The following is a 7,938-nucleotide window of genomic DNA, read 5'->3' as shown; positions in this document are numbered from 1 at the left end:
TCTCTTCCACCAAATACCAATACATGAACTTCACACCCTGATGACGTTGACCTTAGTCAACCCATTGATCGACCGTTAACTTTTCTCATCTTTTTGTCGGAAATTCTAAGTTGGTTCAATTTTGCACTATTTCTCTCGGTTTCCGCAACTCCGCTTGTTACCTACAAATAAATAAAAAATAGATTAATTACATAATAATTGACATGGGGATTAACTTAATTCTAGTGTTTTAGATATAATTACACGCATAAAAATGCTTGTAATCAAGAAACCATAACCACTATCAAGAATAGCTCTTCCGGAAGGTACATTTTCTTCCCTTCCGGCTACCTTATCCACCCCCTTATTTCTTCCTTTTGCATTCAAAGTCACATCACCCACTCCATATTTACCGGAAGGTACATTTTCTTCCCTTCCGGTCCCATCCTCCTTATAATAAAAAGAATCATGATATGTATGCAATTGATCATCAACAACACGGCGAAGATGTACATATTCTTCCCTCTTGACCCCATATAAATGAAAATCGTCATCATGCACAAATAAAGGATTTGTATGGAAACTAGAAGATGTGGGCATGTATACATGATTATCATATAGCTTTCCCGAACGTAAAGTGGTGACGGCATTGCATTCATGGACTTTTCCTCTTGGATTTGGCTCCGGTTGTGAAGGTAGGGCTCCTTGTGGACGTGCTCCAAGCTCTTTTTCCATTTGACCCAATTGAACCTCCAACTTTCCCACACATTGTGCAAGTGAACTTTGACCTTGAGCAAGAATACTAAGAGTTTGATCGGTCTTTGCTTGGCTTTGTGTAAGAGAAGTATGACTTTGAGCTAGGGTGGTCAATATATCATCCATATGAGACTTCTTTGGTTCCAGTAGTTGTGGTGCTTGTCTATTTTGAAATCCGGGAGGAGCATTTTGTGTAGAATTGGCAACTCCAAATGAATGGGAACTTTGACCAAACCCTTGAGTATCATGTGGGGCTCCTCCATAAGTATGTGTGGCACCAAAAGATGGCCCTTGGCCTTGAGAATTGTAACTAGATGCTTGCTGCCCATAATGTTTTTGTCCACCAAATTGCATGATCCCATGACCGTGGGGACTAAAAGATGAAGAATTAGGGCCTTAATTCCCTCCATATGAATGAGAACCAACTTGGTGTGCATTAGAGGACCCTCCACCATCTCTCCATGAGAAATTTGGGTGGTTTCGCCAACCTGGATTATATGTAGTAGAGTAAGGATCATTTCTTGGTGGCCTTTGATAAGAACTAACCGCTTTAACTTGCTCCTCAACAAATTCCAGAAATTGTGAAGCCAAGTGACAATCATGAGTAGAATGATGAGGGGACTCACAAATCAAGCAAAGATATGAAGAACTAACACTCTTGACATGTGAAGAAGAAGTAATATTACCCTTTTGTGCTTGAAGAAGCATCTCAAATTTCTTGTCAATCTTTGCTTCAAGCCTTTCAAGCGTAGAACTCATAACTCTATCATCTCTAGAAACATGAGAAACATCACATACACCTCTACCATGAGGCTCCATATCAACTCGGCCTCTAGATGTGGTGTGGTCATCTCTACCTCCTCTTCTCCTTTGATGATTATCCCATTGACCGGATTGTGTAGCCACTTCCTCACAGATATCCCAAGCGGCATTAGGACCTTTTTTTAGAAAATTTCCACCCGATGCATTATCCAATCTCCTTCTATCATCAATAATCAACCCATTGTAGAAAGATTCACAAAGAAGCCACTTGGTGAGTCCATGATGATGGCAACCTAACTCAATATCCTTGAAGCGTTCCCATGCATCATAAAAAGTCTCATTATCCTCTTGAAAGAACTTGGTCAAGCTATCCCGCATATAAGTAGTCCGATGATGTGGATAATATGCATTCAAGAAGACACTTTGCATATCAGCCCAAGAGAGAATGGATCTTGGCTTAAACTTATGAAACCTTGTGCGTGCTTGATCTTTCAAAGAAAATGGGAATAATCGAAGCTTCAAACCTTCCAAAGTTAATCCTCCCAAGTGCATAGTGGAACATATGGCATCAAACTCAATTATATGATCATATGGCCTCTCACTAGCCATGCCATGGAAAGTAGGTAGAATAGACAACATGTTAGGCTTGATCTCAAAGTTGGCATTTGTCGGAGGAAGCACAATGCAAGATGGAGCATTCACAATACTAGGACATGAATAATGGCTCAAGGGAAGCTCCTCCTCATCTTGTGGTTCTTGACGCTCGTTAGCCATATCTACTACAAAATTGACAATAAACTAGAGGGGTGAGAAGAGAATGAAAAATAAAAAGTATTATTAAAATGAGTAAATTAACAAGCAAGAAGTGAAAAAAAAAAAAAAATTAATAATAATAATAATAAAAAAAAGGTAAACAAATAAATAAAGAAACAAGAAATAAAAATAAAAGTATGCTATAAGTGACCCTAAATGCCAATTACCAAGGGATTAAGATCCAAAGACCCTAATCCCCGGCAACGGCGCCATTGACTTGATGCATATGCTCTCGCAAGCGTACGAATCGTTGTCAAGTAAGGGAAGTATTAAAACCTTGATTATCGTACCTCGGGGATTAGGTGTTGAACCTAACCGAGGTAATTAGCGCTAGAATCACTCAAATGCATACAATGAAAAATAAAAATAAAATAAAGAAAAATAAAAATAAAATAAAGTAAAATAATATTCACAAGGCACCAAGCCTCGGCAATGCTCGCCTTAGCTCACATTAAGCCTAATCAAAGCCACTAACTTGTAGCCCATTGAGTTATGCACAATGGAAGGTAGAATTTTGTTTGGGATTTTTGAATTGAGAATTAACTAAATTAAATGCAAACTAAAATAAAGGCAAACAACTAATTATCAAGCAAGAAATTAAATTCGGATTTCAAATTAATGGAAACATGGGAGTGTCGGGTGATTCACACTAACTCTCTTGCAAATATCGATGCCAATTTCACAAATGCATGCATTTCCTATATGTGTTGAGTCTCGTATCTAGTACCGGTTAAGGCTACTAAACCAATTTTCCTTTCGGTGTATTGATTATGCCGGTTAAGGCCACAATCAACTCTCTAATTTGGGCATTACGCCGGTCAAGGCCGCAATATCCAAAATTAGAGGCCTAGAGAGCAAGATAATAGAGACTCAAGCAAGCTTAGCTACAATTAAGCTAGCTAATGGTCACCACACTCAAATCCTAGATACCACAAGACTAATAAGTTGTCAATTTATCAATCTATTCATCACAATTGCCCACAACATAATTTCAAAGGGTGACAAAACCTAGAAACATGCTTCTAAGGACCAATAAATTCGGATTTAAAGCATACACAATGGAAATTGCATTTATTTCATTTAAAGCATCAATATTTACACAAGATGAGTTAGGGCTTCACAACCTATCTCCCAAAATTGAACTACTCACTACCCATACTCAAATACATCATCCAATATATAAGAAATTTAGAGAAATGATAGAGGAGAGAGGGAACACAAATTAAGCTCACAATTTGCTATAGGCAAATATGAACCAAACTTGATATTAAGTCCCCACTCTTTACCAAAGCCAAAATCCCTTGTGGTGATGAAACCTTGATGATGTGAAGTGAAAGCTCCTTGATTTTCCCTTGAAAAATGGTAGAGAATGATAAATTGGAAAGAGAAAGAATGAGAGAGTAGATGGAAAATGGAGGAGAGGTCTCTAAATTCGGCCAAAAAGCCTAGAGTGTAGAAAAATGGGTCTTAAGCTTGTGCAATGTGTGTGCAAAGGTGTTTAAATACCCCCTTGGGTTCTAGGGTCAAGATTGGACTTATACTCTAGATCCAAAGACTCAAAACAAGTAGAAAATAGGTAAAATGAAAAGACTAAAATAACCTAATAAAAATGTAGAGAATTAGAAGTGTAGAAAACATTTTGGAAAATATCAAGAAAATAGGAGGGCAAAAGTGTAAGTGAGTGTGTGCCTAGTGTGAACACAAATAAATTTCTTCATCCACATGTGTGATGTGTGCGTGTAAGGTGTGTGGTCCACTAATTATTATTATTATTACATCAATTTTGAATTTGAAATTTGAATACAATGATGTAACACTAATGAGCTTGGGTCTTCACTTGTGTGCTTCTTTGGTCTTGGGTCTCGGACTTCTTGCTATTGGGCAAAGTTGACTTGGTTGACCCGATGGTTAATCAGTTGACTTTTCGTCTTTTTGTCGAAAACCCCATTCTGCTCCAATTTTGCACAACTTCTTCCGAAATCCATAACTCCACTTATTTACTACAACATAAATAAAAATGGATTAATTACATAATAATTAGTTTGAGGATTAGCTTAATTCTAGTATTTTAGATATAATTACATGCATATAAATGCATGTAATCACATCACCTCTAATGACTACGGACATAAACGAGTATCAGGGAAACTTATTTGTCGCTCTATTGGGTTGTATGCAACCACTATTTGAGTCATTGAATCCAACCATGTCATGGGAGATGATTTATGGGATTCTGACACATATAGACTTTGGCATGACCGTTTGGGATACCCAAGTCATGACATGATGATCCATGTATTCTTCACACGGACATCCATTTTTCAGAACGAAAAGAAGTAAGAACCAAGAATTGGTTCTAGGAGCTAGACATGCGCCTCATGGCGCCATGATTGTGCAAGACTAGCCACACATGGTCGGTACCGCCTACCCCTGCGGCCAATACATGGCATTGACGCCATGTATGGAGACCTGGCTCCTCTATCTACTTCTCAAAGTAAATTGTGACATTCTGGCTCAACCAAAACCTTCATTGGTTGATTATAAGGCCAATCTTTCATTCTATAAAGCCTGTTTTTTTTAGGATCAAGATCATTCTATGCAAAGGACACTAAAAAAATAATTCCATTCTTACATAGAATCCAAGGGGATTCTGTGGATCGACTCAACCAACTTGCGGACTGCTTAGATGTTTTATGCTGTTGGTTGATATGCGGACACGCTAGTCATGTGTCGCACTATCGTCCACTCGTAATGCTGCTTAAAATGAACTCCTAACCTAAATCATATGGCTACGGGCTCACTACCCGGATTATCCCGTTCAGTCAATTCGACTTGAAAATGCTAGAGAGTTTACATCGAAAATTTTCGATGACTATTGCATATCATTGGGTATTGATATCAAGTATCATATTCCCATGCACACACCTAATTGGTCTTGCGGAAAAGCCACCATTAAACGACTACGATGGTAGCCTGGATATTGGTAATGCGCACCAATATTTCCGCTTGGGTTATGCAATATCGCATCCAACTATGTTAATTCGTCTACGACTCATAGCAGCCACTCAAGTTTTATTTGCGTTACAGCTAGTGAATGGGTTCGAGTCTAATATCTCGTACTTATGCATATTTGAGTGTGCGGTTCATGTGCTAATTGCGTCGCCACAGCGCATCAACATGAGTCATTGCAACGAATGCATATATATATATATATATATATATATTTGTGTTGGACATGAGTCTCCAACTAAAAGTCCGCTATGTAGAACCCTTGACAGACGATCTCTTTTTTCGCTAGATTTGCGGATTGTCACTTTGATGAGACAGTCTTCCTGTCATTAGGGGGAGATTAGAACGTCAACGTTCAACAGGAACAATAGGAATTGTCGTGGTATGTCCCTACTATGTCTCATCTTGATCCCCTAAAAGTGACGAGATCACATATACTTGCTGCAAACATGTCCCCACAGGAGGACATGGTGCCACCCAGAGGAGATGGATACGGCACCACTACTATGGATGGTGGTATGGTGACACCACAAGGTGGCATAATGGCTTCATAGGCCATGGGTTCCGCTAGAGAGCGTAGGAGACCCATAGGTCCAATGGATTCTCGCCCTAGGAAGAAAACGAGTTTGGCACAACTTGATCCATTGATCATTGATACTTAAAATCCATCTCATGAGAATATTCTGGATTGTGGTTATGTCTAAGAGACATTATTGGGGGACGCCTCAATGTTAGAGCCAATTCTCGAGAATATAGAGATCTCTACGAACTACACTAGTGTACATGAGGACGTAGAATTATTGAGACCAATGACATCGAACCTTACTCCATTGAAGAATGCTAACGTAGAGAAAATTGGCCTAAATGGAAAGATGTGATCCAGGTTGAATTAGATTCACTAACGAAGAAGAAGGATTTCGGGCCTGAGATGCCAACACCTCTTAACATAAAACCTATTGACATTAATAGGTCTTCGTTAGATAGCGTGATGAGAAAAAGAGATGATAATCTCGCCTTATGGCGCAAGGCTTCTCACAAAACGCCCAGGAATCGACTACGAGAAGATATATTCTCTCATAATGGATGTCATTGCACTCCACTACTTTGTCAATTTGGTAGTTTCCAAATAACTGAACATGCAGCTTACGAATGTGGTCACTACATATCTCTATGGGATCTAGATACGGAATATAATGAAGGTTCTTGTGGACTTCATTTACCCAAATCAAGTGGCTCTTGACCACGGAGCGCATTTGCAATGAGGGTGAAACGCTCACTAAAGTGACTACTTGATTGGGAAGGGATATATATGATGAACTATGCCCCTGCGTTTTCATGACAAGTTCTGGATTTGCAATTGTCACGGTTTATGTTGATAAACATAATTGGAACCCTTGAGAGTTAAGGGAAACCGTTGAACACTTGAAATCCGAGTTTGAGATGAAGGATCTTGGGAGAACACGGTTTTGTGTAGATTTAGAACTTCTATACCGTGTCAATAAATGCTTTGCATTTTGATAAAGTCAAAGATGCACTCCCATGGTCGTCCGTAGTCTTGACCCTAAGAGAGATACGTTTTGTCCTAGGGATGATGACGAAGACGTGTTAATTGGCAGAAGTGTCTTACCTAAGTGCAATAGGCGCATTATTGTACTTAACACAATACAAGACCGGACACCTCATTTGTTATGAACTTGTTGGCTAGATGTAGCCTTGTGCCAACGCAATGCCATTAGACTGATATAATGACAATCTTTCGTTACTTAAAATGTACGATAGATATGAGCTTGTTCTATTCCTGTAGAGAGAAAAGAATGACGGAAGAATGAGAACGGATCTCAGTAGCCCAAGTGGCACCGTCCAAGATGCCGTGATCAGCAAAGCCGCCGGCCACCCATCCTCCTCCCTTACATCAAAACGATAATGATGTTTTGATGGATTTTGCTGATGTAGGGTATCTCTCTGACCCTCACAAAGGTTGCTCCCAAACAGGTTATGTCTTTACCATGGGAAGCACTGCGATATCTTGGAGGTCTACAAAGCAGACCCTTGTTGCTACTTCTTCAAATCATGCAGAGATTATTGCTCTACATAAAACCGTGCGAGAATGCATATGGCTAAGGTCTGTAATTAGACATATTCGAGGAACTTGTGGTTTGAAGTCTACCACAGATGAAGCTACTTGAGCAAATGAAATTAGGTTTCATCAAGGGCGACAACACCAAGCATATATCGCCTAAGTTGTTTTACAATCAGCAACAACAAGCACTTCTAAATATTGAAGTGAATCAAATCCGACCTGAGGATAATGTAGCGGACTTATTTACTAAGTCGTTACCTAAATCCACCTTCGAGAAACATGTGAAGAACATCAGATTGAGAAAGTTATCCGAACTCCCATGATTGTAGCAATCATGGGGAGATATTGACATCAGGGGGAGGTATGATGTCTACATGTTCGATCTCGAAGAGTGAAGGACGTGTTGTGCTCTTTTTGTCCTTCGACCAGGGTTATTTTTGTCCCACAGAGTTTTTGTTAACTGGCAAGGTTTTTAGTGAGGCAACGATCAAAGCGTCATCACCAAGTTTGAGCGGCACAAGGGGGAGTGTTGAAGGAAG

The 7,938-nt window shown here is 39.5% G+C and overlaps 1 pseudogene; it reads left to right on the top strand.

Moving 5' to 3' along the window:
- Window positions 1-1,771: 1,771 nt before the first annotated feature.
- Window positions 1,772-1,884, top strand: LOC112181310 (annotated as a pseudogene).
- Window positions 1,885-7,938: the final 6,054 nt, after the last annotated feature.

This window comes from Rosa chinensis, unplaced genomic scaffold (genome assembly GCF_002994745.2).
Source record: "Rosa chinensis cultivar Old Blush unplaced genomic scaffold, RchiOBHm-V2 RchiOBHmChr0c22, whole genome shotgun sequence".
Taxonomy (NCBI): Eukaryota; Viridiplantae; Streptophyta; class Magnoliopsida; order Rosales; family Rosaceae; genus Rosa; species Rosa chinensis.
Note: the sequence above shows the minus strand (reverse complement) of the source record. Positions and strands in the feature narration are given on the sequence as shown.